The 16986-nt window shown below is 35.6% G+C and overlaps 1 protein-coding gene across 17 annotated transcripts in view; it reads left to right on the top strand.

The window, feature by feature from the left end:
• ERC2 (ELKS/RAB6-interacting/CAST family member 2) overlaps positions 1-16986 on the top strand; it is a 416897-nt gene that overhangs the window by 247621 nt on the left and 152290 nt on the right. The gene's annotated exons all lie outside the window — the stretch shown is intronic.

The following is a 16986-nucleotide window of genomic DNA, read 5'->3' as shown; positions in this document are numbered from 1 at the left end:
GAGGAAGAGTATGTATCTGCGTGCATGTAGTGCGCAGCATAAAAGCACATTGTGAAAAAACCCCAAACATCTCAGTTCTCTTATGACTGATTTTGAAGTATGCCTTACGTTAAAAAAAACCCAAAAAATAAAGCTGTTTTAGCTACTATGGGTACTGTCATGTAATCATTGCTAGAAATTTAATAGTGCTAAGGCATGTGACTTTGCATCAATGCCATATAAAAGTAATGATTTAATATTGGTAAAAATCTTAAACATATAGTAGTAGATATTTAAGTTGTTTTTTATGTTTTTGTGTCTTTTTGTGATCTGTATTAGTTTTAAAATGAGTTTTTTTTTTTAATTTGATAAAATATGTATTTATAACTCATTGAGCAATACGTTGTATTCTGTACGCCTAGGTGACCTAGAATGTGAGACTTAATGGAACATAGCTGGAGGTTATGCTTAAACTCAGTTTTATTATAGCCATTTTATACACTGTTAGGACGATTTAATTAGCTAATAAGCAAAGGAAGTTATTTCAACCCTCATCTGTTAAGAGGTTGAAAGAATCAGATGGTCCATATGGCTGCATTTAAGCTTCCTGTTATGTATTTTTTTTTTCACAGTTCAGATATCTTCTTTGTATTAATCTGGGGGATCAAATAAGCCAGACATGCCTTAACTGGCACCAACAACAAAGACAAACGCCTCATAGCTGTGAGATCTCATGAAAGCCAGACTTTGGTCTCTTTGACCTTTTTAATAACATTTACACGACTACACAGTCTATTAGTGACATTTTTCTTAAGGTGGAATTACTCACCTTTGAGCTTAGTATAAATCGAGAACCAAAGATTAGATATTTCATATGACACAAAGTAAATGACGGTTATAACACAGGTTTTATTAAATGCTTGATGCTTACATAATATTTAAGTAAATAAACTAGTGTAGAATATGCGTGGTCTCTCTTGGACTTCTATTTCACTTCAGATAATCACTAAGAATAACTTTCTCTAATGGATAAATAGCTCTATAAAGCAATCTTCCAGTCAGGAAATTACTCATTACATGTAATTTTCATGTTCAAGAAGATATTGAGGTCTATCCTATAACAATACAAATAGAGGGTCTACTGCACAATCTGAATTCCAGCGCATGTAGTAGTCTAAAAAAAAAAATCACTGTTCAACTTGGGTATAAGTTACTGGAAAAAAAAAAAGGGAGGGGGGAACTGATATGCCTGTAGATTTGCCAGAAGAAGAGGAAGTTGGGTACCTTGACATCTGTTCCCTGGGAGAACAAATAGTCTTTCAGTTAGTTTATAACTTGGCATACTACTAAAATTCAGTTGTCTAACTGTTTGAATAAATATTTATGAAGCGTGCGCTGCACAGTTTCATTGTGAATTAAGAAATATTGGCAGATGAACTGATGTAAATCTGCAGAAGACCAGAGACAAACATTTCTTTTGATCTTTGTCTTACTAAAGCCCTGTAAAAATGACCAGAACCTGATAGTATAGTGTCATCTCTTAGACGCTGATCCTGCTGAACATGCCGTGTAGAATGCTGAATGTAATGCTTTTGCTGAAAGGCACAGAGATGTGTTCTGAGGATGGCACAGAAATGGGTCTCTGCTTCTCAGTTTTGCAATAAGTTTTTTTGAATTGCTTTGTGGAAATATATTTCTCCTAGGGTAGTTGTGAAAATTAGATTATTCTTTGGAAATTTCTGGTGCTCTGCAAAAAGCATTTTTTCTTACCGTCCCTTTAGAATATTTTAAAATATTGTTGAAAAGTAAATAAAGAAGCACATTTTGCCTTTCATACACAAATATCCATAAAGCAGGAGCGGTAGGTTTTGCTGTAGCATGGTCCACAGCTTTAAAAGCTGTGAGAAACAGCAGAAAAGACTGTTTGTGTTTGGTAGTTTAAGAAATCAACATTTCTTTTTTCTTCTTGTATTCTCTCTCTGACTTGAGAAGCTTTAGGGTTTGCAGTATATCTCCTCGTTATATTAGGATCACTAATGATGGGCAGAAAAAATCAAGCTGTGTGTATGCCACTCAAGTAGAAATAAAGTAATGCTCCTGAGTCCTCTATTAGAATTTTGTATGTGAAAGGCATATCCCATTACATCTGTTGAACATTGTGCAGACAAATTTTGTTATCCGATCCTTGCCTATTGTCTCATTTATTAAGTTGTACTTTCGTGAACAAAACCATGGGAATCCTTGCTTCCAATGCTGAAGTACGTTGAGTGACATGCCTTAGTGATCTCAAGGGTAATCCTTAATCATAGTATTGCAATAATACAGGATGGAGGTCAAATGGAGTGATGACCTGCAATTTTTCAGCAGCAGAAGGCCAATAGAGGCTTGCTGGAAGAGAAAATGAGTTTTAAAGTGCAGGCAACTTCAGCAACAGGCAAGAATCAAAATTATTTTAGTGAAAGCATCAATGTGTGACCTCATTTTACTAATCAAATAAACTTCCACGTTTGTAGCTATAGTTTGTCCAGTGATGGAGGAAAAATGTTTCTTCTCAAAACAAGCAAGATTTTTTTTGTTTGTTTTTTTCACTCATTTTGCTCATTGTAACAGAGATAAAGGTAGTGCTTAGGTTCTCACAGTATCAGAGAAAGGGGTACTGACTTCATTTTAACTGGTTGGTTGAGGTTGAATACACCTCCTTCACCTGCCAGGGCAATATTGTAACCTATTGACTGGCAGTCAGCCTCTCCTTCTAGAGCTATTGCAGTAATGCTTTGGAAAGAATTTGATGGGAGACCTGAAGAAAATTGGGTTCTGATCCTTGTGCCAGTGGGTTAAAAGAAAATATGAAAACTTATAACTTTAATCATTCAGTTACTCTAATTATTTTACTTTCCAGGAAAACATTACATTTCTTTATCTGGATAGAATCTTTGTTTTTGCCAGGATTCCGTTGGACAAAGTTATTGGCAAAATGGAGATACTAAGAAACTGAGTTCTGTTTCTGATAAAGGTGTTGCCTGTTTTCGGCACACAGATGGCATTTGAGTGTGTTGGTTCTGTCCTCTTGTAGTTTTGTCTCTGAATGTCACTTCTGTATTGAGTTCTGTCTTTAACTTAAAAAGACAACTTAGTTCCATTGCTGGCAACCTCTTTGTATTAGGAGTCTCTGTATGGGTACAGGTCTGCAGGCCCTAATCCATGAGAACAGAATGGATTTCCTGGGTTCTTTGCTAAACTTTTGATGGAGAAAAAAACCATACTGTACTCAATATAACGATCTCCTACACGGTTCAGCACAAAGCCTTCACTGCAATCTTAAAAACATCAACAGAAATTCAGGGTTGACATATGCACGGTTTAGCTCTGTGGTATGTTGTGTGTTTGTGGGGGAAAGCATGAGGTTGTAATTAAGGTTTTACATCGTACTGTGTGGAAAGATTAATGTGTTTGTCTGTAATGTGTTTCTTCATCACTGGGAGACAGGGGAAGTTCTTAATAATGATGACAAGCCTGTCACTGAAAATATGCTCTTTGGGCGCTGGCATGAAATTAAGTATTTTCCCGTAATTTGTCATATCCTGGGTTTGCCTTGTGAGCGATGCATTTATTCAGACTTTTTTCTTTTAACATGGAATTTGTATTAAGAAATTTGACATTAAAGAAAACGAAGAGTAGTACTTCTGTTCTTTCAATTCTTGTAACTGCAATTTATAATAGAATGTTAATGATGAGTAAGGGCTATTCTGCAAGATGTTTGATCAGAAACTACTCTGCATTGCCCAATTTTCAGATGTTAAAAATGGAAACCAACATTTGATTTTTTTTAATATGTCATAAATACTGTAATATAGGTTATAAAAGATAATTTTCAGCGTGTGTTTATCATTGTAATCAACTTCTGTGCTCGTGAGCAACACTCTGGAAAGTAGGCTGGAAGAAATAAAGTAATAAGCAAAGCATATCATGATTAAGTTAGAATAGCACTGCTGTTCAGTTTAAATGACTGGAACAGGATGAAGTAGTACTGTCACATAATAAATAATTGAGAAAGCAATAATCATATAACAGTGTTTACTGAATTAAATTTTGTAGGTATTAAAACTAGAGATTTTTACAGTTTATTTAGGAAGTGGAGTAAATGTTGAGAAGAAGGTACCTTAAAGGGCTTTAGGATGTTAGAAAATGAGATGAGGAAATAGTTAGTCATTTCTATGGAAAATGGAAATACAAACTATATAGCTGAACCAGTGAGAAAACACCAGAGAGGAAAAAAAAGTTAGGTTTTTTGATTAAAAAAAAAAAAAAGAAGTCATTTGTTTTCCTTTTAAAACTTTGATATGCGTCCTATGACTTTCCATGAAGACTGTGACGTGGTCATCGCCAGTGCCAAATCCTTCATCTCGTAGAGAAAGCACTTATGGTACAAGTTCCTGAACTAAATTGAACCATGAGTGTTGGCTGAGCAACAGAAAGTTGAACTGTTCAGCAGTGGGCCCTAACTTAGGTTCAGGAGATGGGTGTAAAGTAGAAATTATGATGTCTTCTGTCTCCAACCCAACTGCCTTTCTCCCTCTTATTTGATTCCCACGTACTGCTATTCCTTCATGGGCTCCTAACATCTTACTAAGATGTCTCTTTACACTCTGCACGATGGGTTTATATTGTACCCTCTGGAGATGAACATGTCTGTTTTTATAAGAATGTTTCTTTTCATTGGGGAGTGAAGGGGATTCTTCATGTTCTGCATTCAAATTGAGGTACTCTTCTTTCTCAGGATTGCAGAGTGACAGTTTTGAGGGCACAGAATGATTAGCTTCAGTGCACAGATATGAACCTTATGAATCTGATGGTAGATAGTAATATTAATGATTATCTCTGTGTTTCAGCATAGTGCAGTAACAGACATTGTCATTAATTTTGTTACATTTTTATGCTTTTAACTTCAAATTATATTTTCAATTATTTTGCAAAGTATTTTAAACACTCTACACTGCTGGCAAGCAGAATTTGTCTGGCGGCGTCTAGAAGGATGGGTGCCTGTGAAAGCCAGTAAGAAGAAAAGTCTTTGCCAACAGTCTTAACAGAATTGCATTAAGCGATACGTGTATGAATGTGGCATTGAGAATGCTGAGTATAAATAATTTAGCAATAAATTTCTCTGTTTAATTATGGACAGAGTCACACCAGATTTTTTTCTTCCCAGGCACACCTATCATTTGAGAGATATCACTGTTGGTTTTGGGTTTGGGTTTTTTTTAAAAAAAAATATAAGTAAGAAAGAAGTTTCTCATGAGTTTTGCTGAATTAGTGACTGAACAATGCTTTAATATACCAGACCTCTCTCTGAGTAAGAAATATTGCAATAAGTTATAAACTTAGTTCAACTCTGAATTATGCATTGTGTATGTAGGCTACACTAGACCTATAGTATGTTTATCTGTTGACTTCCACTAAGATTTAGGGTCTATTTTGACTTAATAACTTGCTTTATTTTGTTTGACATTTATTTTATGTCTTCCATGTGCATGGATACATAAGATACACAATCGTGGGTGAGGGTCTTGAGAGAAAGTGCAGCACTATATGTACTAATAATAGTGATTGTTACATAAAAAATAACACATCCCTGTTTTTTCCTGGTGCCTCGTCCCTCCTTAACAAGCCTAGAAAGCCATAATAAATATTAAGAAGCATAAACTGAAGAAGTTTTCTCATTATACTTTTATCATATTTTACTTGATGAGTTCAAAGCATTAAAGAAAAAAATTATCGCCATATCCTGCTGCAACACAGCTGTCATGTTCGGTGCAGAAAATAATGTTTCAAAGTGTACTGCTGATTGGCATCCTACACTACACCTCAACTTGTGTTTCTAGTATTAAAAATGAGATTAGTGAACAAGTCTGTGCAGCATGTGAAGTGGTCTTAAGTTTAGATATGAGTTTCCATTGCAGTTATTTGATATTAGGGGTTGTAAGAATATATGATTTACAAAGCAGAAAGTTTTCAACAGTTTGATCTTTGTGTTAAATAGAGAAAGGTTAAAGCTAAACTAACCTCCTGCATCTATAAATTCTGTTTGACTTCTATATTCTTTCTGTCTTTTAGCTTTTCTACGTTTGGCTTCCTTTTACTTTATGGTTTACAGAGGAAGTCAAGGGCAAACCGATGTTGTTATGGACCCCTCCTGTTCCAGAACACTGCTGTAGCTAATCGTTGCTTTCTTGGAGATGTATATAAGAAGATTAAAAAAAAAAAAATCTGGACTTTTAGTGGAGGAAGTGTAATCCTCTACGTTTATTAAAGTTTTAAGTGAGGTGACAGGGCAATCCCTGCAGTTTTGTCAAAGATGATAGAGGAATAAACAAAAAGAAAGAAAATGTCAGAAACAAACCCAAACCAGGGAAGCATTCTGTCCAAATGAGACTTTCAGTTCAGTGGAGTTCGTAGAGAAAATGTGCAATGTGTGTTGTCTTGCTTTGGTCCTTCCTTTCCGATACGATGTGCTGCTTCAGAAGTGCTGGCAAAAGCACGAGTGAGATTCTGTGTGGAAAGCTGATTTTAAAGAGTTAGTTTGGGTATGCTTTGACCAATCAGTTTCTTAGAAAATCCGGCTACTTTCCTCTCCTACACCACAGAGGAGTAGCCCTGAATGTAGAACTCTCCTTTGAGTATAGAGTTTTGGAAGAAGTGGTGTGTTTGTCTGCCTTTTCCCTTCCTATTAAGTGCATGGGCATCAAAAGGCAGAACCTGAAAACAATGCAATGGATTTTGGGACAATTGGTACAAGGTCAAGTGACTGCTTTAGTGGATATCATAAAATACTTTATTGCATAGAATAAATTTAATTTTGTACAGAGTACACCTTCTGCTATGGGCAGAAACATCCACTTCAGAAACAAAAACATCCTTATAAGTAGTTGATACTGTACACTGGGATATTTTGTGTTAAGGTGGACGGCACAATAAGGAGGAATTCAAACCAGTCTTCTCCTGTGAAACTTTGGTAGATGCATATTGATGTAGAAGATGGGCAGGAGTGACTTTTATAAACGCTAGAATAGTTTTAATGGAAAGGAAGGTTAGCAGGAGCGCAGTGTCAGGAGCACTCATTAACTGAGGGGGATCTTCCTGTTATATAGAGCAGTGCAGGTTTCAATTCTAAGAACAATTTAACTGCAATAATGCGTCACTATCTGACACAATTAACCTTGTCAAGTCTTGTTAGCTGCGATGCAGCACTGTGCTGATGTAGCCACAGTCCTCCTACTTTGGAGTTACTCAATTTGTGTTAGGTCATGGCTCATAGAAGCCCTTTGAGCCTGCAAACGTCACACAAAGCAAGATAGACTTCATTGCCATTCTTGGCTTGGCCTAGTTTTTCAACTGCATTACCCATGGATCTTTGGTGTACAAAGTTAACTTCACCTTTGTGTTACTGTGTTTATCATATGGTCTCACACTGCAGTTTTTGAAAGACTAAGGAAAAAGCATATCTGGAGAAATAGTTATTAAAACCCTGGACTATTTGTGGAGACTTTGCAATGGAAATACCATTTATCTTTGTATGCAGTGATTTCAGGATGAAACTGAGGGGTGATGTTCCAGGCAATGTAATACGATTATTCCTTGCTTAGGAGCTAGGCAATATATCCTTTTCAAAATTATTATATATTGATGACTGAGAAGGAAAGCTTGACAAACTGCATTGACAATAACATCCCCCTGTGAGGAAGTTTATTTCATAAAACCATGATCTCCTAATACAAAGTCAGTATTGCACTTTCTAAAAAAAAAAAAAGGTTACATCCACTGTCCGTATTTTTTGATCATTGGGAATAAAATACCCATGATCAAACTAAATTAGCATTGTTGAATATAGAAACTCTTCCTACTCTGAAAAAAAATCCTTGGCTTTTATGATTTCAGGATTTTATCCAATATTGTGTCATAGTTTGCTTTTCGTATAGGAAATGAACTTTGAACCTCTGTCTCTCCAATGCAAAATATTAAGTTATAGTAAATATCTTACTGTAGAAATGGATAAGAACTTATATGAATGTACTTCTGAGAAAAGAGCTGTTAATTTTTCTTATTACATTTTGAATACTGCTTATAAGTTATGAAATGACTTTGGGTATGCTAGACTTTCTCTTAAATTCTATTTGTGGAATATTTCTTATTGTTTTCTGTGAAACCATAAGTAGAATTAATTGTATAGGTTTAAATAGCTTTGTCACTTATGTATTTGCATATATATTTCCAGAAAACAAGAACACATTTTGAGTAACTGTAAATAAAGATTGTTCAAAGGTGACATGGGAAACATTCTCAGTGAGAATAAAAAACAGCCTACAAACAACTACTTAGTTGGCTTTTTAAGGGAAATATATTGCAGCAACAGTTGCAAACATAGAGTGGATTTGCCTTGTCTCAAAAGTGCATCACTGATGTGTCTTTGATTTGTTTGATTCTCCCTTTGTGTTGCATTCCTTTAAAAAAAAAAAGGAAATGACAGGCTTGTAAAGAGTTGTTTCCTAGGTAAGAGGAAAAGCTAACCATGGATGAAGGGAAAAAGTGTGTAAGGGATCTCTAGTGAGGACCAGAGAGACACAGCAGGAAACAGTAGTTTAGCAGTTGAAACAGAGAGGCGGCTGAGCAGAGCAGGGAGCAGCCCTATAAGCCTCCAGGAGGAAGACCAACCTATGCAAGGGAGGATGGGGAACTGGCTGGATTTGGCACCAACCTAGAAATCCTGTGTCTGTGTGGATGCAATGGACAGGAAAGGGAAGATTTTTATCAGCAGACTTTATTCCAAGTAATATGGTACATGTTTATGAAGCCTTAAGATGTCAATAATTGGTGTACTATGAGTACACAGTTTCAGAAGAAGTTATGTCCGTGGCTCTTCGTGTTCTATTGGCACAGATGCATTAGTACAGTAGCTCATAGATGCAGGATACGTAGTCATTTAAATATATTCTCTTATTTGTTTCTTTGTTATAATATCTGTGGATCTAAACCAACTAAGTTTTCTTTTTATTTTTGTATTATTGAAGATTTTCTTAGTACTTAGTTGTACACTTAAGAAATATTTGTAAGCAAATCCTATATTTTTAAATGGAACCAAACTACGATCCACTCCTGGAGATATAGATATAGTATAAATATATGTAAGTATAGCTCAATTTTTAGAACGCGAATACTTCTGCTGACTTTTGTCTAGCACTTATGTAACCACTGGCAGAGTCAAAGCTTATGTATGTTCCCAAATGAGAGATGTAAACATCGTTATTAAGTCAGCAAACAATGCTTAATATGCTTCCCAGGAGGAACCCAAAATTCGTGATACTAGTAAAGAAAGTTTTGACTTCCTCTGTTGGAGATGTTTTTATAAAAGTTGGAAGTGGTGGAATACAGGATCACCAGATACAGTTTTTTAAGAAGAAAGGCCTTTTGCTAGGTGAACAGAGACATTATTTATTGACAACATACATCTGCACAGAAAGGTATAATAAATCCACATAGAAAAGCAGTTACATAATAATTTTAGTATTACAGTTGGTGTTCTGGGACAGGTTAATCCCTGTTTTTTTTCTGGTAGATCAGTAGAATGGCACTAGGGATTAATTTATCCCTTATAAAAACACCCATTCCTCAACTGTAACTCCCAAAGCCATCACCTTCTCTTGTATCAGAATGTAGCCAAATGTTGTGTATCTATGTATATATATGCTGATTTTACGTGCCTTTTGACAAAAGTTACCATAACATACCATTGCTCATTCTGTATATGCCAGATGTAAGAAATAAAATGTTTAAGTTAGAATTCTAAACAATGAAGAACTTTGATATTGGATATTTTTGCATCCCTTGAAACCCGAATGTCTTAAATTGCCATCATTCCTACTGTATAGGGGTTTGTGAATGCCAGATTTCCTAAGTTCGTTAAGCAAGATTATTTTTTTGGAGTTGCATCGTGTGTTGTATTATGGTAGATATTTCTGGTCTCGCTATATATAGAGGAACAAGCATTGACTACTAATGCAGAGATGATTTCTACCAGGTAAACGCTTCAGCTCTCTGAATCATGGTTCCACATATAAGCATGAAAAAATTGCTATCCAAATTCTTAAGTTTACTCGGTCTCCTTGTGCTAATTTTTACTCATGGTATTTTGGGCTTAGGAAGAAGACTAAAGGGGCATTTCTTTAGCTAAAAAAAACCCCTGTATTCTTGTAAGTTGCATAATAACTGTATACATATATTGCCCAATTTCTTTTACATCTAGGTATCATGATAACATTGACATAGTTAACCCTTGCAATGTGCCCGCTGTGATTACTGTTCTGTAGATTAGAAGTGATACAGAGAGAGGCAAGCCAGATTTTAAAAAAAATGTATATATATCTACACAATTAGGCAACAGCTCAGTAGAATTTTCTAAAATGGCTGGGTCAGTAATGGAAAACTTTTTCACTACATGTTTTAGAATTATCATTAGCAGTAGCTGTTGTGATCCATACCTCGGGTCATCTGTCATCGGCATGTTCCCCCTCTATGAGATGTATCACTAGGGGTAACAGAGAGATTAATGAATCTAGGTAACCTTCTTTTCTTTCCTCTGAAGCAGAACTCTCTTCATTGCTCAAGCTCTCAGGAATGTTTGGTAGAAAAGCTGAAGACAAGGTGTATCACTGTGTTGAAAGCATGTGAGTTTCCAGCACTTCACAGCTGGTGAAGAGTTGAGATGGCAGAGGCTGGCTATTATTTACCAGGATATTTTCTTCGGAAAGTCCATTGGGTTTCTAACTGTCGCTTTAAACTCTTAAATACTATTTTCCTAATTTGCCTTTAAGACATTTTTCTGAAGTAATTTGTAGAATCTAGGAGAGAAGCAAGAGGCATGACCCCGTCTCATGCCTGATGTTCTAACTGTACTGGATGGTCAGTACTGTCCATGTTAATACTGGAATAGTTAGTGTTAGAAACAAGGCTGTGAAACTGTGTCCTGGAGAAATTTATAAGGCAAAGTGCAGGTAAGGAGATCAAGGATGTATGATGATTTTCAGTCACTGAAGGCACATAACAGCTCTGTTTTACTGTGCACGTTAGGTTAACAGTTCAGCTTTCTCTGAAAGCCCTGCCTCACTTGCGGTTAACAAAGATTCATTACCTGAACTCTAGCATACCGCGTCTGCACTCTGAGGAGTGGTGAGTTATTTTCATCGTCTACCTTCAAATGTGCTTAATGCATTGCCTGTTGACAATAATTATATAGCCTAGATTTCTTTTGCATGTGTAGAGATGGATGCAAGAACATAGAAAATTATAAAACTGTTTCATCTTATACAATGTTGAATCCTACAAATGGCATTAACTTATGCAGCAATATCACAGACCTGGGGAAGGTTTTGTTATGCTTGCAACATGGAGAGACAGTATATTCTTTTAATCTTCAGTGCTATCAATACAAGATTTTTCTTGTGGTATAGGAAGAGATTAATAATGAAATGTCACATGAATAGCATATATATATGTTAACAAGGTAGTTGAACATTAGTGGACAGTAGGGCATCTCACAGATAACTTGAAGGAGTTTATTGTAATTCTTAGTACTTAGCAGGCCAGTTAGTCACATCTGTGTTCTGAAAGCTGTGAAAAAGCTCACATCTGTGAAAGCTCACATCTGTGAGCTGCAGATGAATATTGGATGTTACTTCTGTGAATTAAAATTATTTCTTAATTTTATGCCATAACTCTTTACTGCTTAGCGTAGTAGTGAGTAATTTATAAATAAATAATAATGAGACAATGAATTTTTGGAAAGTAAAGTTTTTCATGAAAGAAAAATACAGAATGATTTACTTTCATAGTTATACGTCATTTATATTAAGAAACAAAACCCCCACTATTATTTAATTGGGAGAAAATTAATGTAGGAAACAATTTTTTTTTAGTTCACTTTTTTTTTGTTTTTTTTATTCTCTGTCTGTGTTTTGCAAAGTTCAGCAGTCGAGCTCAACTTAAAAACCAGTAAAGTTCCCTTAGGGACACTTTGAGGATTAGAGACATACTGTAGTAGAAAATGTAAACATGACAGAGCAAAGAGCAAGGTCAAGGAGAGCACTGTCTGTTAGCAGAAGATCTTAAAACTGATTCACTGCTTCTCCATACATTCTTTCTGCAGAGGAATAATGATCTCTGACATATAGACTGGATGATCACTCTTGCAGGAAGGTTTTGCATGAAGTACAGTTACTTAAAAAGAAAAGGAAGATGACACTTTCAAATAATCAGCTCTGTTATTCCAGTCCAGAGGTAACCGTCAATGTAAAATCTTATTAGATTTAAAAAAAGTATTAAGCTGAATTAAATTACTGTAACCTAAAGAAGTTTCTAAGTTTGGTAGGATTGTGGATTAATGTTGTGCTTTAAAGAAGGACATAAAGTGAAACCCAGGTGAGGATTAGCACAGTATAATTGGTCTAAGGTATCGAGAAATTCCAAACTCCTTGAATTTAACTTTTGGCCCCAACATGCGGAGTTACCATTTATTTTCAAGATACACATTATTCTTGATAATTTGCAAAAATCATTCTAATTTCTGGTATCTCTGACATGCTCTATGTATATTGATGTTCATCTTCCAGTACTAAAGGAACTCTTTATCCCTTTTACTTTTTTTAAACTAGCTTTTATTGGATGCATCTGGGGTAAAGAAAAAATAACAGCTTTCAAAAAGTGGCACTAATGATGGAACTGTTTGTATAAGTGAGTTTTTGAAGGTAAAATCCATCTCCTTTTAACTGCGGTTTTTCTCTTTACCAGTCCTTCCCCTGCGCTGAACTTCAGTAGGATCTCTACATGGGGATGGATTGCCATACAGCACAAAAACACAACAATCCATATCCAATCTTAAGACAGTGGGGCTAGTGAATAAAGCTGTACTCTGGGAAACATAAAGCTTGAATGTAGTTCCTGATTTGATTATTGCTATTTTTAAGTGATTTTAGTAAAAATAATTTCCATCCTTTACCCCTGTTTTTCCCCTTCTTTGTGAAATACTTTGAAATACTTCAGTACAAACTGAAGGACGAGCTGGTTAATAATTTAGAGAATATTTACAGGGCTCTGTTTTGCTTCCTCTTTCTCTGAATACTTACATATAAAAAAAATAATTTGGTTCTGAAATTCCCACTTATTTAAGCATAAGTATAGTACTACACTAGTGCCTTATGCTAAGCTGTTTCTGAATCAATAGGATCACAAAAGGACTGAATAAATAATGGCAGTTCTGTGGTGTTTAATTGCTTTCTGTTAGAATTAATGATTTAAAAATACATGTATGAAGCGGATCTGGCATGAGTCTGACTTTTGTAATTGATATTGCATTTTATCTCGTGTTTTTTGCTTCATTACAGTTTGTTTTCTATTACTAGAATCATAGAATCATAGAATAGTTTGGACTGGAAAGGTCCTTAAAGATTATCTAGTTCCATACTTTATTGCTGCGTTATATATGTTTAACTCATGTCATGGAGGAAGACATTTCTCTTTGTAAAGCAGAGATGAAGATTTACTAAGCTTTGGAGCTAAACAGCTATTTTTTAGCTCATTCAGCTATATGTAGCTGTTTTGCTCAGTAATGGTTAAGGGTGAACAGCACTGCCATCTTACATGGGTCAGATCAGTAAGATGGAACTTTCATTTTGGATAATTATGCATTGCAGTTTAATCAGTTGAACACATTATGCAATTACTGTTTTACTATACAACACAATCAGCTTGCAAAAATTGAGTTCACCCTGTCTTGGGGACAGAATTTGGACAACAGCAGTATGACTGATGTTCTTTTTCATATATTTTAATGTTGCCTTTTCCATGTTATCTATGCTGTTTGTTTGGTTCATGTACCCAGTCCCGTTGGCTCTAAGCAAAAAGGATTTGATTCAATTTTACTGCTTGCTTAAGTAACAAGACTGGGTGTCTCCTGAACTCGCTATTGCTCTGTGCGTCAGTCTCCTTCCCTTCTAAGTCATTCCATATGTTTATTGTACGTGTCAAATTGTTCAAACTGTTATTTCTAGATTGTTTTATTTAAGATTTATTTTTAAACTGGCAAATACAAATTCAGTGAGCCTTTCTCTGTGTGGACCAGTGTTGACACCCTGTGGCTAACTAGATTAAATCACAGATGAGTATTTAATAGGGAGATCCTATGGGACATCTCCCAGACTTTATCTACTGCATGAATACAGTAGTCTCGTAGCTGAACTGTGTATTACCTGTACAGCGTGTTTCTGCTCTCATTTCCTCAAGGGTATATGTGAAAATAGTGCAATAATATATTGAACAACAACTGAATTTTATGGCTACTTTTCCTTATCCTGATTCAGTACCTTTTAACTACTTATATGCTAAAGTAAGAGCTGGTTGCCAAGTGTACAAAAGCATTATGTGATGTGTGGTGAAAGTGTCTTTTAAACAGTCATAAAATCAATGTTCTATTCATTAACCATTCCAAACATTCAGTTACAAAATCTTTAAATCTTTTTTATTGCTGATGTGGACACGGTATTTCTCTGGAAATTGTTGCTGTATAATTTATTTTATATCTTAATGTCTGTCTTTACATTAAGTGCAGTGCTTCAATCTTAAAACAGCGATAAATTCAGAGTAGTACCACTGAATGCAGGGGCTTTAATCGACTGGGAACAAGGTGTACTTCAAGCACTGATAAGAATATGGATTTTTAATAACATCCATTTGGCTTTTGCAGTAGATTTAGGACATCATGTGAAAATATAAAGCCTTCTTATTATTTTATTTTCTTTATTTAACTGTGTAGTGATGGCTTAAAAAGAAGAATCATATCCACTCCAAGTCCTTTTTTATCATTCTTTAAGGAAATTTCGTAAGTGAAGCCAAGGAACAAAGAAAACCTCAGAATAACTTCACCATTCATGAAGTCAAAGACTGAATTTTTGCCAGCACAGTTAGTGTGTTCATCAAATAGTCACGAATAAGAAATCAAACCCTCTTCAGGCACTCAAATAAAATGATGATCCTTATAGCATAACCTCATGGACCGTTTCCCATAAAAATGTATTTTTTTGCATGAGAGAACACTTCTTAATTCTTCCTCATTTTCTTCCATCCTTGTTCCACTTTGTTCCCCCCGAGTTTCCACCCACTCATACTTCCACGGGGAAGACTCTTGTACTGCCCAGGTCAAAGGAAGGGTGCGAGGGAATCTTTGAAGTAGGCAGGTGTCAAGCCATTTAAGACTTTGTAGATCAAAACGAACACTTTTGGTTTCACCCAGAAGTTGGCAGGCAGCCAGCGCAGGTCATGGAGTATTGGTGTTAAGATCACTGTCTAAAATACACGACTTACTAAATGGATTGCTGCCCTTTGCATTAGCTCAGATTTCCCCTTGCATCAGCTCTAGAGTTGCCTCGTGTTGAGCATGATGCAGTAATTAGCCCAAGAGGACACTTGAGACTAAATTCTTACCTAATTTTACACCCTCTACAGTGCCAGTCATCCCAGTGTATATGGAATGAAAATCACAACAGAGTAATACTATTAGTTTGACACTTGGCACCATTTGAGCTGCCTTTTCTCTGTAACTACTAACTAGAAGCCTTCCTCTCTTCCTTTAATAAATTGCATGTCAGCTCTTTGTTGAGATTTTGCTCACTGATGCTACATGACTTGTGTTATCCATTAAGAATAATTACTAGATCTATTAAAACTGATTTCAGATTTCTTTTTAAAGAATTAAAAGAATACTAAGAAATAAGAATGTATTTTCTTGGGCTAACAGAAGGGTTTCTGGCAGCGTATTTTTTGTGAAATAGCCAGTTGAGCCTTTTGTTGTCTTTATCTCTCTGTGGGTAATTCACTGCACCAGTCTTGGAGGTAAAACTAATGTAATATAGTCCATTTAATATTTCTCCTTTCACTTTAACCCTTGAGACTGGGCAGAAAGCTGCTCCCATGTAGTGCTCCGTGGGTCCCTGGCACCCCTCAAACTATCCTCCCACTTTAAATAACGCTGTAGTCTAAAAGACACTGTCATATCAGATTTATGCAGCCCATGCTGCTTTCGCTGTACTGAAGGCTTTGCTTATGGTTTTGAGGGTGAACAGGTCTGCCTTGCTAGCTTCCCACCCTATCTCCCTTTAACCTCTCAAATCTCTTTGCCTAGTTTCAAGTTTCATTACATGTGCTTTGACCAGCTCTACTTGTTGCCAGTTTTAGACTTCTGCATTCCAGTTATTATATTCACTTGGGAATGAAAGCTTGATGTGCCATAAATATACTTTTCTTTTACAAGAAACAGAATATAGTTCTTTGGAAGTTAATCTATTGTCCCCATTTGTCTGATAACCTTTGGGCTGCTTCTTTCTTTCAGAAAGTGAGTGAAAACATATTTCGGTGTTGTAATGAAATATTTTAGTATAAGAAATGAAAGTGTAGGGACTTATTGTATTTTAATATACTTCTACAAGCAAGGAAATTTGAGACATAGCATTTAGAAGTTTGTAGACAAAGGACAACCCATTTAGCCAAAAACACAATGTGAGTTCCTTTTTAAACTTTTTTTTTCTTTTACAGTGGGAAAATGTATTCCTTCAAGTGCGTTACTCTTCAGAATCCTCCATAAAACTTGAAAGTGTCAGTCATTTAGGTAATTGAAAACATATTAAAAACTCAAGACTTATACAGTTGTTAAATTAACTACTGAGGGCATTTAAAGACAAAAAACGTGTAGCAAAAATGTTTTTTTCCCCCAAGTCTTTTTTGCTTCTAATTATGCTGTAAGGAAGAAAAGAAAGATTTTACAGTTAGCAAGGTTAAAATATTCTCTTGTGTTTAGTCTTTCATCTTGAGTTTTGAGAAGATGAACTACCATGTTTATCATACTTATTTTGACCTTAACCTTTTTTTAATGAAAGAGACTTAAAATGTCCCAGCTGGCATGTCTCCCACTGT

The sequence above is a fragment of the Cuculus canorus genome, chromosome 11 (assembly GCF_017976375.1).
Source record: "Cuculus canorus isolate bCucCan1 chromosome 11, bCucCan1.pri, whole genome shotgun sequence".
NCBI lineage: Eukaryota > Metazoa > Chordata > Aves > Cuculiformes > Cuculidae > Cuculus > Cuculus canorus.
Note: the sequence above shows the minus strand (reverse complement) of the source record. Positions and strands in the feature narration are given on the sequence as shown.